General features: G+C 45.7%; 1 protein-coding gene across 8 annotated transcripts in view; it reads left to right on the forward strand.

The window, feature by feature from the left end:
- The first annotated feature begins 204 nt into the window (after nt 1-204).
- LOC110514297 (G protein-coupled receptor family C group 5 member B) overlaps nt 205-23730 on the forward strand; it is a 36642-nt gene continuing 13116 nt past the window's right edge. For 2 of the 8 annotated variants that reach the window (XM_090197276.1, XM_090197280.1), the window contains exon 1: nt 17803-17896. The gene's annotated coding sequence lies outside the window, so the exon portion shown is untranslated. Of the gene's footprint in view, nt 1824-17802; nt 17901-23730 lie in introns of those variants that run through there. The other 6 variants (XM_090197275.1, XM_090197279.1, XM_090197278.1 and 3 more) reach the window with 5 other exon arrangements.

Raw genomic sequence — 23730 nt, forward strand, 5'->3', positions numbered from 1 at the left:
AGAGAGAATCAGCGAGCCTATATGAGTTTGCATATAGAGCTCAAGTGTGTTATAGCTCTGAGCATTTGTTTAACATGCAATGCACATGTTAATGGTGTGTGTGTGTGCATGTGTGTGCACGTACTTTAAACCCGTGTGTGTGCGAGTGTGTCTGCATTTAGGTGTCTAAGTGTGTGTATGTCAGTGTGTCAGATCTGTGTCTGTGTTGTCATTATGTCCATCCCCTCCATGGTCATGCTAAAGAATTGGGCCTGGGGCCAGGTCGGGACGGCCAAAGAGTTTCCTGTACTAATACTCCAAATCTCAGATTAAATACAATCCCATTGGAACATTAGAGCAGACAACAAAGGCTCCATGCTTTAACGAATGCAGCGTTTCTTTATTATCTTCTGTCTGTGTGGCAATGGCACGGGGATATTGACAGATAGGCTGTGATTACGAGGATTACGAAGGCGCGACTCTCTGGACAGAAATCAATGTGACTGTTACTCAAATTGTCCTCCGAAGCAGAGCAGCGGTATCCGACTAACCAGCTGGTTACGCGGGATATCGGTGAAGAGGCAATATCCCGAGCAGAAGCAGTTGGATACAATTTCAGGCGGTGTAGAGGGGTAACAACAACAGATCACCCCCCAATCCTAGTGGGTTGATTGCGCTCATAGTAGGCTGCGCAGATCTGGCACAGGGCGGGTTATGTGTCACTCACTTCACGCCTCCCTGAATAGATCGAATCGAAGGGCTGAGGACGCGCGTGTTCAAGCAGAAGGAGAAACCAGCATCACAACACCGTTATACTCATAGCTCCGAACCAACCACAGACCGAATGTGGAAGGGAAGAACTTGATGCCAAGAACCGTAAATGAACCACGGATTATCATTTCAATTTTAATCCGAAATAGAGTGTACTGAATCGCCGGCCAATAGACAGATTTGGGTGAAAGGTGTATGGACGTGGTGCTAAAGAGGAATTGACGGGAAAACCCGCGGTCAGCACACCAATTTGTTGGAGGGGAGAATATAGGACTGCCTACAGAGCAGAAGCGGACTGGAGAGAGTGAGAGAGAGAGAGAGAGAGAGAGAGAGAGAGGGAGGACGGAGTGCAGTGAAGTGAGTAGATTGTGGTTTCTCCCGTTGCTCCACGTAGAGCTGTCATGTTCGCTGGCTGTTCAAAGAGGGATTAAAATGACGCATGTTATGCAGAGCTCCAAACTGTCATACACGTTGATGCAGTCAGTCACGAGATGTGCAGCAGGGGGAGCTGAGCCTCGACCCGGGCAGTGAACAGTGTAAAGGTGCGCAGCAGTGACAGGGAATCCGTCTGGATTTAACGCACGATATTTTGTGAACAGCGGGATATTAAAGTTGCATTCGTGTCTTTTATTTATTTAGATTATTCCTAATTTATTAATCACAAAAGGGGGTTCGTTGGGGAAACGCACCATTGAACAAAGGATTTAGGAGAAACGACAACTGTAACCCAATTCTGCCATTCTGAGTGCGTCTCCCTTCTGGCGTGTCAAATCGGGACAGTTACCAGCAGAGAAAAAGTACGGTTGAATACAGAGTGTTCTCTGTCTGGTTCCTAACCCGGGAGAGGGTTGAACACAGAGTTTTATCTCTCCTAACCCAGGAGAGGGTTGAATAATTCGGTCGGGGGCGCAGAGCTGATCCACAGCCGTGGGAATGTGGGTGGAAAGTGTAAACGCAAACGAAGCAGGAGGGCTTCAACTCTAAAATGTGACTTTTTCCCAATACATCCCCGCTATACAAGTGACACGTGCATTCTGCAATCGTTTCCATCGGATTTGTTTACGTCGCACAAGGTACGTTCCCTCGATTTACCCTCGAGTATCGATCGATATAAACGAGAGAGGGAGGGGAGTGATTCAAGAGAGAGATTCGATTGGTATACGTGCATGGTTTTCTGTGAACGTGATATAATCATAGTCAATGGCCAATTGGTAGTTTTAGCACGACACTATTGTTAGAGGTTAAACTGGACACTGGCTATTGTAGGGTTCGTCATTCACAGGGGTGGAAGTTGCCCCCTTGACAGTCTTGTGTGAGTGCTGGTCATGTGGCTGCACCAGATGCGGGGTTCTAATGTGTAAACTTGCCAGGTGGTCTGGTATTTGTCTTTGGGCACGTTGTTGGGAAAGCTCTATCATTGAGAAGAGTGCAATTGCTGCCGCAATTCGGGGCGTTCCTGCATGTGGGAATTCCTGCTTCTGCAGGAACTCCTCATTATACTTATATTGGTCCATTTTTTAAACTAGGAGATTCCAGTACAGTAGGTGGCAGTAATGCACAATAACGTTGGATGCCAACCGCCAATAAACCCAACAGAAGAAGGGGTGGGGGCGACAATGGTAGCTAGCTGTACACCGGTAGACAGTTTCCTTCACCCACATTTCATGCAGGAACCAATGGGATGCTCAGGGCCATGCCTTAGTGAGTGGCCATGACCTCAAGGGTAATTGATGAAAAGGACCACCTGCCACCTGACCAAGCATAACATCAATAACAACATCTAAGCTTGAGTGAGGGTAAACGGCAATACTGTTTACATCAGAATCATATGTCAACCCAGTGATTGTACATGAATGATGCCTCTGCTGTGCTCTGCCATTGATGTCATAGCTCACAGTGCATAATATGAGCAGCATGGTCTCCATGGTGGTTGACACCATTTGGGGATTTCATGTAAATGCACATTTCCAATCATATCCATGGATGTTCTATGTTTCCCCTATATGCTGCAAATCTTGCAGCCACTGAAAAAATACCCACCAGAGTAAAAACATCAGATCATCTGAGAAACCTCAGCTGCTGAACAAAATCTTAGGGGAAACACTGATGTTCTCTCATCCTCAAACACCCTCCCTTCTCTATTTTTGGAAACATTCAAGGTGAGATTATATTCTTTATTTAGGAATTGAGATCACCCCCGCCAACCTAACAATGGGTGGGCCCGGGTCCCCCCACTAACAATCCTTTCTGGAAACCCCTCCGGACCCTCCCATGTGGTCAGTATTGTTTAAGGGAGGGGGGGGGGTTTACTGATTCTGTAAAAATAACATTCCCTAAATAGGTATCTGCCTAAAACAGGGACTTGGTCAGTGAAAGAGTTAAAGGCAAGGCCAGCAACACTTAGGACCAGATTATTTTTGGCCTCTAGCGAGCACCCTGACCTAACCAGAGCTACGATTCTACTATACTGGGTAAGTGACCACTGCTGACCGCTCATACATCAATGATGATGCACTTATTACTAGGTTATAACAACTGAATCAATGTAACTTTGCTCTGGAACATGGGAGAGGATCTCTTCCAGCATACATGTACAGGACATGACCTTCTTTGACTTGACCATTGTTGTGTCATTGGCAGTGAGGGAAGGGTGTCAGACAAGAGAGTTATTTGGTCTACCTACCCGTACTTGGTCTCTGGTGCTGTGGTGTAGTCATGTTGATGATTGTATGTAGGGCTGGGCGATATGGCCTAAAATTACATCTCTATTTATTTATTTAAACTTATGGGCAGTTCACAATATATTAGATTTTTTTAAATCATATATATAACAAACAAAAAAAACTATATATACATTTGCTTTGTTGAACAATTAAAGGTCAAACACACTGCATTTCAAACAGTCTGCAATAATGTAATGAATTCAGGTAATGAAGTTATACGTATACTAAATATAAGCCTCCACAACCATAAGACACACTAATCATTTAATTATTGAACCTGCTTTTATTTTAACCTGCTTTTTTTGCAATAATCACTGATTTGACTTTCAAGTCTGTCTATGAAAGTTCCATTTCTGTTACAAATGTAACCAGAACCAGAACCACGCAGAAGGCCCCTTCACTAATAATGAACAACTTCTAATCAGATTGTATTGGTCACATACACATGGTTAGCAGATGTTAATGCGAGTGTAGCGAGATGCTTGTAGGGAACTTCTTGCAGCAGCATTCTAGAACATTAACACAGGTCTCAGAAACAATCTCTCACACACAAGCCCACGTGTTAGTGAGTAGCCAGCTAATATTTATATTTCAACTTTAGCCAACGTGGATCTATTTGCTAGCTAACAAGGTAGAACAGTGTAATTGTTATGAACACACCCTTCTGTCCATCTCCAACTGTTTGAGCAGCATGTTAGCCTGTCCACTTCGTTCAAATGTTGGAATCAAGTGGCCTACCTTATGTCTCAGAATGAGAGCGATTTGCCAATTCCTTATATAATTATGTTTGATGCTTATTGCACATTTATAAAACACAGAATAGACAGCTAGTACAACAGTCTTTGGCTAAAATGCAGCTAGCGGTATGTGGCACCACGCGTGACAAACTGAGCATGAATTTTCCAGAATCAATGTTCATTGCATTGTATATTAGTAGTCTTTGTTATCTGTTTTAACAAAGCTGGTGTATCTGTGGACTTATGTATTGTATATAGTATTTTCTGCTGTGGTTTTTATATAAGCCATTGGGCTTCCAAACACACCTGCAAACCGAAATATATGTTGTTGTTTATCACTTGTTTTCTTTGTGCAAATAAATTAAACTAAACTTAAAAATGTAACTTCAAATTGATACTCCTGTTTTGGTAGTGTCTGCTCTGCGCACAATCTGAGGAGTTGAGACATGAAAAGGGTATGGTTAGAAAGGTTAACTCCTCTATTCCAGTAAAATAATGTCTCAATGTCTCATTCTGTTGGACCAGACCTGAAATGTAAATAGCTGGTTGAAACCGCTTGTCAGAGGAAGAAGTGATCTCTCATCTTTGTAGTTGTGAGTGGCAGGGGCTCTGTGTGTGGGGGAGGGAGGGGCTCTGTGTGTGGGGGAGGGAGGGGCTCTGTGTGTGGGGGAGGGGCTTGGTGTGTGATGGGAGGGGCTCTGTGTGTGGGGGAGGGGCTTGGCGTGTGTGTAAACGGTAAGGTGCACAGTCACAGCCAAAGGAGAGAAGGAGACGAGACCAAAAAGACAACATGAGAATAAGCGGACATAAATGCTCTGAAAAAAAATGAAACAGTAAAAACTAGATTCTTGCGATACAGGCATTTGAATTAACGTGCAAAAACATCAATTAAAATGAATTTGATATATCGCCCATCCCTAATTGTATGTGGTTAGAAATGCCATGGGTGTCTCTGAGTGTGTTCTGTGTTCTAGAATGTACTTAATGAAACAGATCAGGGACGGTTTAAATTCCATTCAAAATGTCTTCTTTGTTTATCCTACAAGGGGCGATTACACTCTTAGAAAAAAAGGTGCTATCTAGAACCTAAAACACTTCTGCGGCAGTCCCCAATAATGATTCCAGATCATTTTGGGTTCCATGTTAAATCTTTTCCACAGAGGGTTCTACATGGAACCCAAAATAGTTCTACCTGGAACCAAAAAGGGTTCTCCTACGGGGACAACTGAAGAACCTTTTTGGAACCCTTTTTTCTAAGAGTGTATGCTGGACATGGCCTGCAAAGGAGAAGTAGACTACATACAAATATGCAATATTATTCTGAGGTCCTGTCTTTGGTGTCACACAGAGTGAGTTAGTCATCATTCAAACCTCAAACACCTGATGTTTTACCCTCTGGCCTTCTTCTCTCTCAACCATATGTACCTTATGCCAACCATGTGTATATCTGGTAGAGCTGTGTGAGACAGAGAAAGAGAGAGAGAACGTATGAGCATGTCATATCTTCATCAACGCCAGAGTTTCCTCTTGTGTGCACGTGTGTCTGTGCGCAGAGGCAACAGCTTGACTCATCACACAACAATCACACAACAATCCCTTCCACGCTACAGCTTCCTCCGCACATCCTGCTCTCCTCTGTTCCTCTCCTCTCATCTTCTCTCCATTCCACTCCCCAGCACAACCCAGCCCACTAATTCTTCTTCTGATCATTATAATGTAACCCAGACATGCTCTCTGACTCTCTCTCTGATCATTATCATGTAACCCAGACATGCTCTCTGACTCTCTCTCTCTGATCATTATAATGTAACCCAGACATGCTCTCTGACTCTCTCTGATCATTATCACGTAACCCAGACATGCTCTCTGACTCTCTCTCTGATCATTATCATGTAACCCAGACATGCTCTCTGACTCTCTCTCTGATCATTATAATGTAACCCATACATGCTCTCTGACTCTCTCTCTGATCATTATCATGTAACCCAGACATGCTCTCTGACTCTCTCTCTCTGATCATTATCACGTAACCCAGACATGCTCTCTGACTCTCTCTCTGATCATTATCATGTAACCCAGACATGCTCTCTGACTCTCTCTCTGATCATTATCATGTAACCCAGACATGCTCTCTGACTCTCTCTGATCATTATCATGTAACCCAGACATGCTCTCTGACTCTCTCTGATCATTATCATGTAACCCAGACATGCTCTCTGACTCTCTCTGATCATTATCACGTAACCCAGACATGCTCTCTGACTCTCTCTCTGATCATTATCATGTAACCCAGACATGCTCTCTGACTCTCTCTCTCTGATCATTATAATGTAACCCAGACATGCTCTCTGACTCTCTCTCTGATCATTATCATGTAACCCAGACATGCTCTCGGACTCTCTCTCTGATCATTATCACGTAACCCAGACATGCTCTCTGACTCTCTCTCTGATCATTATCATGTAACCCAGACATGCTCTCTGACTCTCTCTCTGATCATTATCATGTAACCCAGACATGCTCTCTGACTCTCTCTCTGATCATTATAATGTAACCCAGACATGCTCTCTGACTCTCTCTCTGATCATTATCATGTAACCCAGACATGCTCTCTGACTCTCTCTCTCTGATCATTATCATGTAACCCAGACATGCTCTCTGACTCTCTCTCTGATCATTATAATGTAACCCAGACATGCTCTCTGACTCTCTCTCTGATCATTATCATGTAACCCAGACATGCTCTCTGACTCTCTCTCTCTGATCATTATAATGTAACCCAGACATGCTCTCTGACTCTCTCTCTGATCATTATCATGTAACCCAGACATGCTCTCTGACTCTCTCTCTCTGATCATTATCACGTAACCCAGACATGCTCTATGACACTTTCTCTGATCATTATCATGTAACCCAGACATGCTCTCTGACTCTCTCTCTCTGATCATTATAATGTAACCCAGACATGCTCTCTGACTCTCTCTCTGATCATTATAATGTAACCCAGACATGCTCCCTGACTCTCTCTCTGATCATTATCATGTAACCCAGACATGCTCTCTGACTCTCTCTGATCATTATCATGTAACCCAGACATGCTCTCTGACTCTCTCTGATCATTATCACGTAACCCAGACATGCTCTATGACACTTTCTCTGATCATTATCATGTAACCCAGACATGCTCTCTGACTCTCTCTCTCTGATCATTATAATGTAACCCAGACATGCTCTCTGACTCTCTCTCTGATCATTATAATGTAACCCAGACATGCTCTCTGACTCTCTCTCTGATCATTATAATGTAACCCAGACATGCTCTCTGACTCTCTCTCTGATCATTATCATGTAACCCAGACATGCTCTCTGACTCTCTCTCTCTGATCATTATCACGTAACCCAGACATGCTCTATGACACTTTCTCTGATCATTATCATGTAACCCAGACATGCTCCCTGACTCTCTCTCTCTGATCATTATAATGTAACCCAGACATGCTCTCTGACTCTCTCTCTGATCATTATCATGTAACCCAGACATGCTCTCTGACTCTCTCTGATCATTATCATGTAACCCAGACATGCTCTCTGACTCTCTCTGATCATTATCACGTAACCCAGACATGCTCTATGACACTTTCTCTGATCATTATCATGTAACCCAGACATGCTCTCTGACTCTCTCTCTCTGATCATTATAATGTAACCCAGACATGCTCTCTGACTCTCTCTCTGATCATTATAATGTAACCCAGACATGCTCTCTGACTCTCTCTCTGATCATTATTATGTAACCCAGACATGCTCTCTGACTCTCTCTAATCATAAAAAATTGGACTTAATTGCCAAGTCAATTAGCATATGGTCACACTGTGAGACCCAGTTACATGTTAATGAGGACTAATTATCCAGGCCTGGGATGCCTGGAGAGGTCTGGGGACCATGGAGGGAGGCACAGAACTATCCCTGTCTGATCATCAGTTTATCGGTCTGTCTGATCATCAGTCTGTCTGTCTGTCTGTCTGATCATCAGTCTGTTTGTCTGTCTGATCAGTCTCTCTGGCATAGTCTTTATTTATTTATCTCCATCTCTCTCTGTCTCTCTGGCATAGTCTTTATTTATTTATCTCGTTCTTTCTCTCTCTCATTGCCACAACCCTCTCTCTTTCTCTCTCATTCTCTCTATTCCACCTGTCTCCTCTCTCTTCCTCAGTCTTTCTTATTCTCTGTCACTCCCTCCATTTATCTGACACACAGCTGTGGAAGACCGATGACGTCAGTGAAGGAACATGGTGTTATTGTGAGATGGAGGAAAGAAAATAGGTCTTTAAAAAGAACTAGTATGGAGTCCTGCCAACGAGCCAGTCTAGAAAACAGGTCTTCAAAAATAACTAGTATGGAGTCCTGGCAACCACCCAGTCTAGAAAACAGGTCTTCAAAAATAACTAGAATGGAGTCCTGCCAACCACCCAGTCTAGAAAACAGGTCTTCAAAAATAACTAGTATGGAGTCCTGCCAACCACCCAGTCTAGAAAACAGGTCTTCAAAAATAACTAGAATGGAGTCCTGCCAACCACCCAGTCTAGAAAACAGGTCTTCAAAAATAACTAGTATGGAGTCCTGCCAACGAGCCAGTCTAGAAAACAGGTATAAAAATAACTAGTATGGAGTCCTGCCAACCACCCAGTCTAGAAAACAGGTCTTCAAAAATAGCTAGTATGGAGTCCTGCCAACCTGCCAGTCTAGAAAACAGGTCTTCAAAAATAACTAGTATGGAGTCCTGCCAACCTACCAGTCTTTAAAAAGAGCTAGTATGGAGTCCTGCCAACGTGCCAGTCTTTAAAAAGAGCTAGTATGGAGTCCTGCCAACCAGCCAGACTAGAAAACAGGTATAAAAATAACTAGTATGGAGTCCTGCCAACTTGCCAGTCTAGAAAACAGGTATAAAAATAACTAGTATGGAGTCCTGCCAACCTGCCAGTCTTTAAAAAGAGCTAGTATGGAGTCCTGCCAACGTGCCAGTCTTTAAAAAGAGCTAGTATGGAGTCCTGCCAACCAGCCAGACTAGAAAACAGGTATAAAAATAACTAGTATGGAGTCCTGCCAACTTGCCAGTCTAGAAAACAGGTATAAAAATAACTAGTATGGAGTCCTGCCAACCAGCCAGTCTTTAAAAAGAGCTAGTATGGAGTCCTGCCAACGTGCCAGTCTTTAAAAAAAGCTACTATGGAGTCCTGACAACCTGCCAGTCTTTAAAAAGAGCTAGTATGAAGTCCTGCCAACTAGCCAGTCTAGAAAACAGGTCTTCAAAAATAACTAGTATGGAGTCCTGCCAACCAGCCAGTCTAGAAAACAGGTCTTCAAAAATAACTAGTATGGAGTCCTGCCAACCAGCCAGTCTAGAAAACAGGTCTTCAAAAATAACTAGTATGGAGTCCTGCCAACCAGCCAGTCTAGAAAACAGGTCTTCAAAAATAACTAGTATGGAGTCCTGCCAACCAGCCAGTCTAGAAAACAGGTATAAAAAGAACTAGTATGGAGTCCTGCCAACCTGCCAGTCTAGAAAACAGGTATAAAAATAACTAGTATGGAGTCCTGCCAACCAGCCAGTCTAGAAAACAGGTATAAAAAGAACTAGTATGGAGTCCTGCCAACCTGCCAGTCTAGAAAACAGGTATAAAAAGAACTAGTATGGAGTCCTGCCAACCTGCCAGTCTAGAAAACAGGTATAAAAATAACTAGTATGGAGTCCTGCCAACCTGCCAGTCTAGAAAACAGGTATAAAAATAACTAGTATGGAGTCCTGCCAACCTGCCAGTCTAGAAAACAGGTATAAAAATAACTAGTATGGAGTCCTGCCAACCTGCCAGTCTAGAAAACAGGTATAAAAATAACTAGTATGGAGTCCTGCCAACCACCCAGTCTAGAAAACAGGTCTTCAAAAATAACTAGTATGGAGTCCTGCCAACCAGCCAGTCTAGAAAACAGGTATAAAAATAACTAGTATGGAGTCCTGCCAACCTGCCAGTCTAGAAAACAGGTATAAAAATAACTAGTATGGAGTCCTGCCAACCAGCCAGTCTAGAAAACAGGTATAAAAATAACTAGTATGGAGTCCTGCCAACCTGCCAGTCTAGAAAACAGGTATAAAAATAACTAGTATGGAGTCCTGCCAACCTGCCAGTCTAGAAAACAGGTATAAAAATAACTAGTATGGAGTCCTGCCAACCAGCCAGTCTAGAAAACAGGTATAAAAATAACTAGTATGGAGTCCTGCCAACCACCCAGTCTAGAAAACAGGTATAAAAATAACTAGTATGGAGTCCTGCCAACCTGCCAGTCTAGAAAACAGGTATAAAAATAACTAGTATGGAGTCCTGCCAACCAGCCAGTCTAGAAAACAGGTATAAAAATAACTAGTATGGAGTCCTGCCAACCTGCCAGTCTAGAAAACAGGTATAAAAATAACTAGTATGGAGTCCTGCCAACCACCCAGTCTAGAAAACAGGTATAAAAATAACTAGTATGGAGTCCTGCCAACCTGCCAGTCTAGAAAACAGGTATAAAAATAACTAGTATGGAGTCCTGCCAACCAGCCAGTCTAGAAAGCAGGTATAAAAATAACTAGAATGGAGTCCTGCCAACCAGCCAGTATAGAAAACAGGTCTTCAAAAATAACTAGTATGGAGTCCTGCCAACCACCCAGTCTAGAAAACAGGTCTTCAAAAATAACTAGTATGGAGTCCTGCCAACCACCCAGTCTAGAAAACAGGTATAAAAATAACTAGTATGGAGTCCTGCCAACCAGCCAGTCTAGAAAACAGGTATAAAAATAACTAGTATGGAGTCCTGACAACCTGCCAGTCTAGAAAACAGGTATAAAAATAACTAGTATGGAGTCCTGCCAACCTGCCAGTCTAGAAAACAGGTATAAAAATAACTAGTATGGAGTCCTGCCAACCACCCAGTCTAGAAAACAGGTATAAAAATAACTAGTATGGAGTCCTGCCAACCTGCCAGTCTAGAAAACAGGTATAAAAATAACTAGTATGGAGTCCTGCCAACCTGCCAGTCTAGAAAACAGGTCTTTAAAAAGAGTTAGATGATGTAGTTTGGAGTCCTGCCAGTCTAGCATCTCTTCTGAAGACAGATTAAAGCCCCCCAAGGCCCCCATCCTTGCCTGACCTCTCCATCTCTTCTCTGACCCCTTCATTTGCCCTTGGGCTCTGGCTGCGTTGTGATTCTTCCACTTTTCCCCAAGTGTACACTCGTAAACTCCCCCTCATGGATTTAAAAGAAATAGACAGGTCAAGGAATATTGTTGAAACTTGGTCCAGCCATGCTTGCACAAGTCCAATGCCTTTAAATGCATTGAGAGAATCGTACCAAAAGAGTATTTTTAAGTGTCATCCAATATGGCGATTAGTCACCAACTTTCATGGTCGATGCAATGCTAACAACAGTACCCTGTTCCTAATGAAGCACCTTCGTTACAGTACCGCTGCTGATCCCCAAAAATATTACAGAAATGAATCAATTTACGTTAAGATGTCGTCCCCTACAAATGATGCAGCGTCCCTCCCCTTGGGACAATACATTTCAGTTAATTACTGTAGCTCCCGACCTTGGGCCAATCAGTGTCATTTAGTAAATGCTGTATCTCTATGGCAAGACACATCGTTCACCCAAGTTTAGTCCGAATCTGGTCTGTGCTGTCTGAGATATCGCATGTGACTAATGTACAAATGAACGGACAGAGAGAGATCCACAGTCCCCTCCCCGATTCTGTAGACGACATTACAGCATTGGTCGGGAGCGATAGTACTTCAAAAGGCTAATTAGTAATGAATTATTATGGCTACCTTACGACATGATGACTAATGTGGCATGGAACAGAACAGGCAGATGTGAGGCAAGCTTTGGTCCATCTCCCGGAAATGACCTGCTGACCCCAACAACATCTGTCTATCTCCACATCTGGAGCCCTGCACGGGCTAAGGTTAGGACACACACACATGCATGTGCACACACATATACACACACATATACAGAGCATTCAGAAAGTATTCAGACCCCTTGACTTTTTCCACATTTTGTTACGTTACGGCCTTATTCTAAAATGGATGAAATAAAAACATTTCCTCATCAATCTACACACAATAACCTATAATGACAAAGTGAAAACAGGTTTTTAGAAACACATATATACATATATATATATACACACACATCTAAACGCATGCACATACTCACACCCCCCCTCCACAAACAAACACACAAAACCGATTATTTATCATCTCTATTCTAATCAAATGAATGACAAAATTGCTAAAAGACTGAGGAGAGGAGAGTGAGTTGAGAGAGATCCTAGTCAGAAAATGTAATCATCTACCCAATTATGGTTATGGTAATTACACAGCATCTGGTAGTGCACTGTCTAGGGTAATTGTAGAGGACGATAATTGTAGAGGATTGCTCTGTAGGTTTCTGCTTTTGACTTGAGGTACTGAAGACGGTTCTTGCTGTCGTAGCCATGAGCAATTGCATTATTTATAGGCCTTATAAATGCAGTTGCAATGTGTTGGTATTAATTGTAGTGTAGTATATTGTAACATTGATGTGAAGTTGTATACTATGTATGTAAATGATGCATTGGTGTGTAAATGGTGCGTAGAACCAGTGTGCAGTGAGAGCTATTGGGGAGTAAGATAGTAAGGCTGCGTTTATACAGGCAGACCAGTTTTTTTTGAGAGCTGACCAATCAAACCAGCTCTGAAAAAGACATGATGTGAAAAGATCTGATGTGATTGGTCAAAAAAAAACAATTAGTGGGAAAAAAATATCCACATTGAGCTGTCTGAACTAAGCCTAAGTGTATACAGTGCATTTGGAAAGTATTCAGACCCCTTGACTTTTTCCACATTTTGCCTTATTGATTAATTGATTAAATAGTCCACCCCCCCCTCATCAATCTACACACAATACCCCATAATTTTGTATTTAAAAAAAATAAAAAATAACTTTTCTCCCCAATTTCATTGTATCCAATACTATCTTGTCTCATCGCTACAACTCCCGTACGGGCTCGGGAGAGACGAAGGTTGAAAGTCATGCGTCCTCCGAAACACAACCCAACCTAGCCGCACTGCTTCTTAACACAGCGCGCCTCCAACCCGGAAGCCAGCCGCACCAATGTGTCGGAGGGAACACCGTGCACCTGGCTACCTTGGTTAGCCGGCCCGCCACAGGAGTCGCTGGTGCGGCGATGAGACAAGGATATCCCTACCGGCCAAACCCACCCTAACCCAGACGACGCTAGGCCAATTGTGCGTCGCCCCACGGACCTCCCGATCGCGGCCGGCTGCGACAGAGCCTGGGCGCGAACCCAGAGTCTCTGGTGGCACAGCTAGCGCTGTGATGCAGTGCTCTAGACCACTGCGCCACCCGGGAGACCACAATACCCCATAATGACAAAGCATTTTTTTTAGCAAATTTATAAAATTACAAAAAATTGAAATATCACATTTACATAAGTATTCAGACCCTATATTGAATCATCTTTGGCAGTGATTACAGCCTCAAGTCTTCTTGGTTATGACGCTACAAGCTTGGCACACCTGTATTTGGGGAGTTTCTCCCATTCTTCTCTGCAGATCCTCTCAAGCTCGGTCAGGTTGGATGGGGAGCGTCGCTGCGCAGATATTTACAGAGATGTCGATCGGGTTCAATTCCGGGCTCTGGCTGGGCCACTCAAGGACATTACGAGACTTGTCCAGAAGCCACTTCTGCGTTGACTTGGCAGTATGCTTAGGGTTGTTGTCCTGTTGGAAGGTGAACCTTCGCCCCAGTCTGAGGTCCCGAGCGCTCGGGATCTCTCTGTACTTTGCTCCGTTCATCTTTCCTTCGATCATGACTAGTCTCCCAGTCCCTTCCTCTGAAAAACATCCCCACAGCTTGATGCTGCCACCACCATGCTTCACCGTAGGGGTGGTGCCATGTTTAAATCTTGGTTTCATCAGATCAGAGAATCTAGTTTCTCATGGTTTGAGAGTCTTTAGGTGCCAAACTGGCTGTCATGTGCCTTTTACTGAGTAGTGGCTTCCGTCTGGCCACTCTACCATAAAGGCCTGATTGGTGGAGTGCTGCAGAGATGGTTCTTCTTCTGGAAGGTTCTCCCATCTCCACAGAGGAACTCTGGAGCTCTGTCAGAGTGACCATCAGGTTCCTTGTCACCTCCCTGACCAAGGCCCTTCTCCCCCGATTGCTCAGTTTGGCTGGGCGACCAGCTCTAGGAAGAGTCTTGGTGGTTCCAAACTTCTTCCATTTAAGAATGATGGAGGCCACTGTGTTCTTGGGGACCTTCAATGCTGTAGAATATTTTTGCTACCCTTCCCCAGATCTGTGCCTTGACACAATCCTGTCTCGGAGCTCTATGGACAATTCCTTCAACCTCATGTCTTGGTTTTTGCTCTGACATGCACAGTCAACTATGGGACCTTATGTAGACAGGTGTGTGCCTTTCCAAATCATGTCCAATCAATTGAATTTACCACAGGTGTACTCCAATCAAGTTGTAGAAACATCTCAAGGATGATCAATGGAAACAGGATGCACCTGAGCTCAATTTTGAGTTTCATAGCAAAGGGTCTGAATACTTATGTAAATGTTTTCGTTTGTCATTATGGGGTATTGTGTGTAGATTGATGAGGAAAAACATTGATTTTATCCATTTTAGAAAAAGGCTATAACATAACAAAATGTGGAAAAAGTCAAGGGCTCTGAATATTTTCTGAATGCACTGTGTGTGTTTTGACACTGTGCGTTATAAACTGACACACACTTATCTCTACATACATACACTAAACATTTAGGGTAACAAATATTCAGTGTGCAGAGGTAAAGAGAATGAGATGCATTGTGGGAACAGTAGTCATTGTTATTCACACATAACAACACTGTGTACCACAGATCCCTCAGCTGCAGCTCTTGCCTCCATATCTGTAACTGTGAGGAGGATTAGGATGCCTAAGCAGGCAGACAGTGCAGGCAGTGCAGCAGAACTGGTAATAGCTGGATTCTGGATCCCTCCTTCCCCATTACATAAGAGAGAGGGAGAGATAGAGGGGTAGAAGAAAATCAAACAGAGCGTGAGGAGATGGTGAGAAAGAGGGAGAGAAGGAGGTAGAGAGCGCATGGGGAGCATAAGAGGGGAAGGAAAGAGGGAGGATGGTAGAGAGAGATGTGGGTTAAGGCAGGGGTTTTGCTGTACCATATGATCGGGTGTTGGGTGAAAGACGGAGACAGGGAAGGAGAGAGCTGAGAAAGGGAAGAGGGAAGTAGTGCGAGTGAATAAAGAAAGAGAGGGATGTAGGGTAAGGAAGGGGATTTGCAGTACCGTGTGGTTGGGTGTTGAGAGGGAGGAAGAGAGAGAGAGTGCCAGGGAGGGGGTAAGGCACATGGTTCACATCCTATCTTCAAATGTGGCAGAGAGATGAGAATGCTGTTCTCTTTACAGCAGGGGAGGGGGAGCAGATTCAACATAAATAGAAGATTTCAACTGAGGGGAGGACAGAAATGGCTACAGAGGGATAAGAGGGGGCAAAGGGAGCGAAAGACAAGACGGATGGAGAGAGCGAAATAGAGAGAGGAGTGGCAGCTAAAGGAGAGCAAGAGAGGGGGCAGAGAGAGGGAAATGGATGATATAGAGAGGGAAATAGACAAATATAGAGAGGGGACAGAGATAGGGAAATAGACAAATATAGAGAGGGGACAGAGAGGGAAATAGACGGATATAGAGAGGGGGCAGAGAGAGGGAAATGGACGATATAGAGAAGGGACAGAGAGAGGGAAATGGACGATATAGAGAGGGGACAGAGAGAGGAAAATGGACGATATAGAGAGGGGACAGAGAGAGGGAAATAGACAAATATAGAGAGGGAACAGCGAGAGGGAAATGGACGATATAGAGAGGGGGCAGAGAGAGGGAAATAGACAAATATAGAGAGGGGGCAGAGAGAGGGAAATAGACAAATATAGAGAGGGGGCAGAGAGAGGGAAATGGACGATATAGAGAGGGGACAGAGAGAGGGAAATGGACGATATAGAGACGGGGCAGAGAGAGGGAAATGGACGATATAGAGAGGGGGCAGAGAGAGGGAAATAGACAAATATAGAGAGGGGACAGAGAGAGGGAAATAGACAAATATAGAGAGGGGGCAGAGAGAGGGAAATGGACGATATAGAGAGGGGACAGAGAGAGGGAAATGGACGATATAGAGAGGGGGCAGAGAGAGGGAAATGGACGATATAGAGAGGGGACAGAGAGAGGGAAATGGACGATATAGAGAGGGGGCAGAGAGAGGGAAATGGACGATATAGAGAGGGGACAGAGAGAGGGAAATGGATGATATAGAGAGGGGGCAGAGAGAGGGAAATGGACGATATAGAGAGGGGACAGAGAGAGGGAAATGGACGATATAGAGAGGGGACAGAGAGAGGGAAATGGACGATATAGAGAGGGGGCAGAGAGAGGGAAATAGACAAATATAGAGAGGGGGCAGAGAGAGGGAAATGGACGATATAGAGAGGGGGCAGAGAGAGGGAAATAGACAAATATAGAGAGGGGGCAGAGAGAGGGAAATGGACGATATAGAGAGGGGACAGAGAGAGGGAAATGGACGATATAGAGAGGGGGCAGAGAGAGGGAAATAGACAAATATAGAGAGGGGACAGAGAGAGGGAAATGGACGATATAGAGAGGGGGCAGAGAGAGGGAATTAGACAAATATAGAGAGGGGGCAGAGAGAGGGAAATGGACAATATAGAGAGGGGACAGAGAGAGGGAAATGGACGATATAGAGAGGGGGCAGAGAGAGGGAAATGGACGATATAGAGAGGGGACAGAGAGAGGGAAATGGACGATATAGAGAGGGGACAGAGAGAGGGAAATGGACGATATAGAGAGGGGGCAGAGAGAGGGAAATAGGCGGATATAGAGAGGGGCAGAGAGAGGGAAATAGACAGATATAGAGAGGGGCAGAGAGAGGGAAATAGACAGATGTAGAGAGGGGACAGAGGGGGAAATAGACGGATATAGAGAGGGGACAGAGAGGGGGAAATAGACGGATATAGAGAGGGGGAAATAGACAGATATAGAGAGGGGACAGATAGGGAAATAGACATATATAGAGAGGGGGCAGAGAGGGAAATAGACAGCTATAGAGAGGGGGCAGAGAGGGAAATAGACAGCTATAGAGAGGGGGCAGAGAGGGAAATAGACAGCTATAGAGAGGGGGCAGAGAGGAAAATAGACAGATATAGAGAGGGGGCAGAGAGGGAAATAGACAGATATAGAGAGGGGACAGAGAGGGAAATAGACGACATAGAGAGGGGACAGAGAGGGAAATAGACGATATAGAGAGGGGACAGAGAGATAAAAGGGATGAAGACACTAAAGTTTTTTTCTGCTATGGAGGAAGGAAGGCTGGGGGGCTCTACTTCACATTACTCATATGAGGGAGGGAGGGAGGGAGGGAGGGAGGGAGGGAGGGAGGGAGGGAGGGAGGGAGGGAGGGAGGGAGGGAGAGTGTTTGGGTGGTTGTCTCTGTCAGTACTCTGTGTACCATCTCCAGCCTGTCAGACAGTCGCCCTACACAGAGTGGAAGCCATCTGTGCCAGATTGAGTGAGTAAGTAAGTAAGTGTGGGAATGAGTGAGTGAACGGAGAAGAGAGGGACTGAGTGTGGAGGTGAGTGAGGGACTGAGAAAGTGAGAGAGGAAGCGACTGAAAGACTGATTGTATAGATGGTTGGTTGAGCGGGTGAATGAATGAATTGATAGATGGATGACTGGAGTGAGCATGGTGATGTAGCTCTCTTGATCTCTCTCCAGTACTGTATGTGTGTTGAAACTCAGCGTCACTACCTGTCTGTTACTATATGTTCTGAGTCTGTACTCCACACTGCAGCCTCACAATGTGGTTTTCATTCCCTGTCACAAAGCAGAGCCAGAGAGAGAGGGAGAGGAAACAGCAGTCTGCATGGTTGTGTGGGGATGAGTGAACCCCCTCTGTCCTGTCCTCCCTCTCTCGCTCCTGTCTTTTCAGAGATGGGGCGTAACCATGGTTATCAGGGGCTCTGCCAGAACAAAACATTGTGTGAGGACTGAACACAACACCCAGAGCTGTCTGTGTGTGCTTGTGCCAGTGATGTGCGTGTGTGTGCGCATGCATGCGTGTGTATGAGTAGAGTTAGCAACGTGTTTAGGGGTGTGTGTGTTTGCCTGCATGTGCATGTGCGTGTGTGTGTGTGTGTGCGTGTGCGTACGTGTGTGTGTGTGTGTGAATAGAGTTAAAGCCATGCTTAGTTGACTCATCCTTGTGGAAGCGCTGATTGCTGTTAATATAAACCAGTGGTAACCAGTGGTGGAAAATAAAGGGATTTAAGGTTTCACCTGTACTCTCTGAGCCCTGGGCATACTTGGCAAATCACAATGCACCAAAGTCGTAAACAAGTCCTGTGTTTTTAAACATGCAAAAATAGCATTGCTTAAATAATGACTGTGAACCCTCTTGAGACATTCGCCCAGCTAACACAGAACATTCCCACAACCAACATATTTTTACCCAATGTTCTGAGAACTAACATTTCTGATTGGAATGCCTCTTGGGACATTAGCCCAGTTAACATAGAACATTCCCACAGCCTAAAAACAATGTTCCCTGAATGTTTTGGGAACCAAAATGTGTGAGCTGGAGAACTACCTACTAGGCCTACACAATGGCAAACATATGGGCTGTTGTGGCCCAGACACTCAGGGCTACAGGTCAGGTGCCCACTGATCTAGCAATTCCTCACCCTCCTAATGGTTAAGGTCAGGATTGGAGGTTAGGTAATCTGATCCTAGATCTGTGGTTAAGCTGCAACTTGTATCTCAAGCCAATCAGTCAGAGCTGCAGGTCGGGTGTCAAGGCATGACTTCTCACCCCTGACCCCAGTGACCCCTGTGGGCCTTGAGCCCAGGATTTACCTCAAGCATGCCTCCTGTCCCTCACACACACACTTGACCTTGGTTTGAAACGTGTCTGCCTGCAAGAGAGGGCTCAAGGTAGAAGTATCCCCAGTCCCCACTCCTAACCTTAACCCAGCTCCCACTCCTAACCTTAACCAATTGATGAACGATAACATTGACCATGAATGGGTGGTTAGGAACAACTTCTACCTACAGGTAACTTCCAAAGAAAGGAAACACCAACATAAAGTGTTTTAATAAGGCCACCATGAGAACTTCAATGCACCTTGGCATAGATTATACAAGTGTCTGGAACTCTATTGGAGGGATGCGACACCATTTCACGAGAAATTCCATCATTTGGTGTTTTGTTGATTGTGGTGTAAAATGCTGTCAAGCGCCTCTCCAGAATCTCCCATTAGTGTAAATCAAATAAGTACTAGAATGAATCTAGTACTGAAAGCACAAGCTACAGCTAGCTAGCACTGCAGTGCATTCAATGTGGTCAGTAGTTGACTCAAATAGAGAGAAAGACAATAGTTTTGAACAAATTAATTTCTTTAAAAATTAAAGAGAAGCAGCAGAGAGAGATAGCTATATATATATTTTTTTTTTCACTTAGCTAGCTAATTTAGCCTACTCAAACACCGGGCTCAAAGAGAGGAATGCTATTTATGTTAGCTAGCTGGCTAAGCCTATCCAACATAGGAACTCATCCAAGTCAAGATAAGCTTTCGGTTGTATTAATGTATTGCCACCAGGGCCCGCCGGTGTAGCTGCTAAACGTCTTGTTGGACACTGTACTGCATGATTGTAGCGGGTTTACTAACATGTTAGCTCTTGTAGCTATGTTGCCTACGATGTTAGCTAATATGGTAACATATAGTATGAAGGTTTAGCTTGGAAAGATTTGTTCGCCTGGCCACAGACAGCTGACGTGTTGTGCACTGAAGTGCACAACGAAGGGAAAAGGTGAGAGGAGGAGAGCGTGTGTCATGTACTGTCATGTTGTCTTGTCTCTGTCCTTTCCCTTCACCCTGTCTCCCTCTGCTGGTCGTGTTAGGTTACCTTTTCTCCCCCGCTTTCCCCCAGCTGTCCCTTGTCTCCTCTAACTACCCATTCACCCCGTTCCCCACCTGTTCCCTTTTTTCCCTCTGATTAGGTCCCAATATCTCTCTCTGTTTCTGCTCCTGTCCTTGTCGGATTCTTGTTTGTTTGTGTCATTCATGCCTGAACCAGACTGTCGTCATGTTTGCTGTAACCTTGTCCTGTCCTGTCGGAATCTGCCGGTCCATCTGAGCCTACCTATGTTTGGTAATTAAAGAAGCTCTGTTTAAGTTGATTCGCTTTTGGGTCCTCATTCACGCACCGTAACAGAAGAATCCGACCAAGAATGGACCCAGCGACTTCGGATCCTCTCCACTCAGCCGTCGAGATCCAGGGAGCGATGCTAGGCAGACACGAGCAGGAAGTGTCTGCTGCTCGACATGCCGTTGAGACCCTGGCCACCCAAGTCTCCAACCTCACAGAACAGGTTCACCATCTCCGCCTCGATCCACCGGCCACTTCCAGGGCTTTCGAATCTCCGGAGCCCAGAATCAATAACCCGCCGTGTTACTCTGGGGAGCCCACTGAATGCCGCTCGTTCCTCACCCAGTGTGATATTGTGTTTTCTCTCCAGCCCAACACTTACTCCAGGAGCACTGCTCGTGTCGCCTACGTCATATCTCTCCTTATTGGACGGGCTCGTGAGTGGGGCACGGCAATCTGGGAGGCAAGGGCTGAGTGTACTAACCAGTATCAAGACTTTAAGGAGGAGATGATACGGGTTTTTGATCGATCTGTTTTTGGGGAGGAGGCTTCCAGGGCCCTGTCTTCCCTATGTCAAGGCAATCGATCCATAACAGACTACTCTATTGAGTTTCGCACTCTTGCTGTCTCCAGTGGCTGGAACGAGCCGGCCTTGCTCGCTCGTCTTCTGGAGGGTTTCCGCGCAGAGGTAAAGGATGAGATTCTCTCCCGGGAGGTTCCTTCCAGCGTGGATTCCTTGATTGAACTCGCTATTCGCATTGAGCGACGGGTTGATCTTCGTCACCGAGCTCGTGGAAAGGAGCTCGCGCTCTCCGTCGCCTCCCTCTCCGCATCACTACCATCTTCCTCTGCCGGCTCGGGTGCTGAGCCCATGCAGCTGGGAGGTATCCGCATCTCGACTGAGGAGAGGGAACGGAGAATCACCAACCGCCTCTGTCTCTATTGCGGTTCCGCTGGTCATTTTGTCACTTCATGTCCAGTAAAAGGCCAGAGCTCGTCAGTAAGCGGAGGGCTACTGGTGAGCGCTACTACTCCTGTCTCTCCTTCAAGATCCTGCACTACCTTGTCGGTCCATCTACGCTGGACCGGTTCGTCAGCTTCCTGCAGTGCCTTAATAGACTCTGGGGCGGAGGGCTGTTTTATGGACGAGACCTGGGCTCGGGAACATGACATTCCTCTCAGACAGTTAAAGGAGCCCACGGCCTTGTTCGCCCTGGATGGTAGTCCTCTCCCCAGGATTCAGCGTGAGACGCTACCTTTAACCCTCACTGTTTCTGGTAATCATAGTGAAACCATTTCTTTTTTAATTTTTCGTTCACCTTTTACACCTGTTGTTTTGGGCCATCCCTGGCTAGTTTGTCATAATCCTTCCATTAATTGGTCTAGTAATTCTATCCTCTCCTGGAACGTCTCTTGTCATGTGAAATGTTTAATGTCTGCTATCCCTCCTGTTTCCTCTGTCTCTTCTTCACAGGAGGAGCCTGGTGATTTGACAGGGGTGCCGGAGGAATATCACGATCTGCGCACGGTGTTCAGTCGGTCCAGGGCCACCTCTCTTCCTCCACACCGGTCGTATGATTGTAGTATTGATCTCCTTCCGGGAACCACCCCCCCCCGGGGTAGACTATACTCTCTGTCGGCTCCCGAACGTAAGGCTCTCGAAGATTATTTGTCTGTAGCTCTTGACGCCGGTACCATAGTCCCCTCCTCCTCTCCCGCCGGAGCGGGGGTTTTTTTTGTCAAGAAGAAGGACGGGTCTCTGCGCCCCTGCATAGATTATCGAGGGCTGAATGACATAACAGTGAAGAATCGTTATCCGCTTCCTCTTATGTCTTCAGCCTTCGAGATCCTGCAGGGAGCCAGGTTTTTCACTAAGTTGGACCTTCGTAACGCTTACCATCTCGTGCGCATCAGGGAGGGGGACGAGTGGAAGACGGCGTTTAACACTCCGTTAGGGCACTTTGAATACCGGGTTCTTCCTTTCGGCCTCGCTAACGCTCCAGCTGTCTTTCAGGCATTAGTCAATGATGTCCTGAGAGACATGCTGAACATCTTTGTTTTCGTTTACCTTGACGATATCCTGATTTTTTCACCGTCACTCCAGATTCATGTTCAGCACGTTCGACGTGTCCTCCAGCGCCTTTTAGAGAATTGTCTTTTTGTGAAGGCTGAGAAGTGCACTTTTCATGCCTCCTCCGTCACATTTCTCGGTTCTGTTATTTCCGCTGAAGGCATTAAGATGGATCCCGCTAAGGTCCAAGCTGTCATTGATTGGCCCGTCCCTAAGTCACGCGTCGAGCTGCAGCGCTTTCTCGGCTTCGCGAACTTCTATCGTCGTTTCATCCGTAATTTCGGTCAGGTGGCAGCTCCTCTCACAGCCCTTACTTCTGTCAAGACGTGCTTTAAGTGGTCCGTTTCCGCCCAGGGAGCTTTTGATCTCCTCAAGAATCGTTTTACATCCGCTCCTATCCTTGTTACACCTGACGTCTCTAGACAGTTCGTTGTCGAGGTTGACGCGTCAGAGGTGGGCGTGGGAGCCATCCTTTCTCAGCGCTCCCTCTCTGACGACAAGGTCCACCCATGCGCGTATTTTTCTCATCGCCTGTCGCCGTCGGAACGTAACTATGATGTGGGTAACCGCGAACTGCTCGCCATCCGGTTAGCCCTAGGCGAATGGCGACAGTGGTTGGAGGGGGCGACCGTTCCTTTTGTCGTTTGGACTGACCATAGGAACCTTGAGTACATCCGTTCTGCCAAACGACTTAATGCGCGTCAGGCGCGTTGGGCGCTGTTTTTCGCTCGTTTCGAGTTCGTGATTTCTTATCGTCCGGGCTCTAAGAACACCAAGCCTGATGCTTTGTCTCGTCTCTTCAGTTCTTCAGTAGCCTCCACTGACCCCGAGGGGATTCTCCCTGAGGGGCGTGTTGTCGGGTTGACTGTCTGGGGAATTGAGAGGCAGGTAAAGCAAGCACTCACTCAAACTCCGTCGCCGCGCGCTTGTCCTAGGAACCTTCTTTTCGTTCCCGTTCCTACTCGTCTGGCCGTTCTTCAGTGGGCTCACTCTGCCAAGTTAGCCGGCCACCCTGGCGTTCGGGGTACGCTTGCTTCCATTCGCCAGCGTTTCTGGTGGCCCACCCGGGAGCATGACACGCGTCGTTTCGTGGCTGCTTGTTCGGTCTGCGCGCAGACTAAGTCCGGTAA

This window comes from Oncorhynchus mykiss, chromosome 13 (genome assembly GCF_057628025.1).
Source record: "Oncorhynchus mykiss isolate SJ-2025 chromosome 13, ASM5762802v1, whole genome shotgun sequence".
Classification (NCBI taxonomy): Eukaryota; Metazoa; Chordata; class Actinopteri; order Salmoniformes; family Salmonidae; genus Oncorhynchus; species Oncorhynchus mykiss.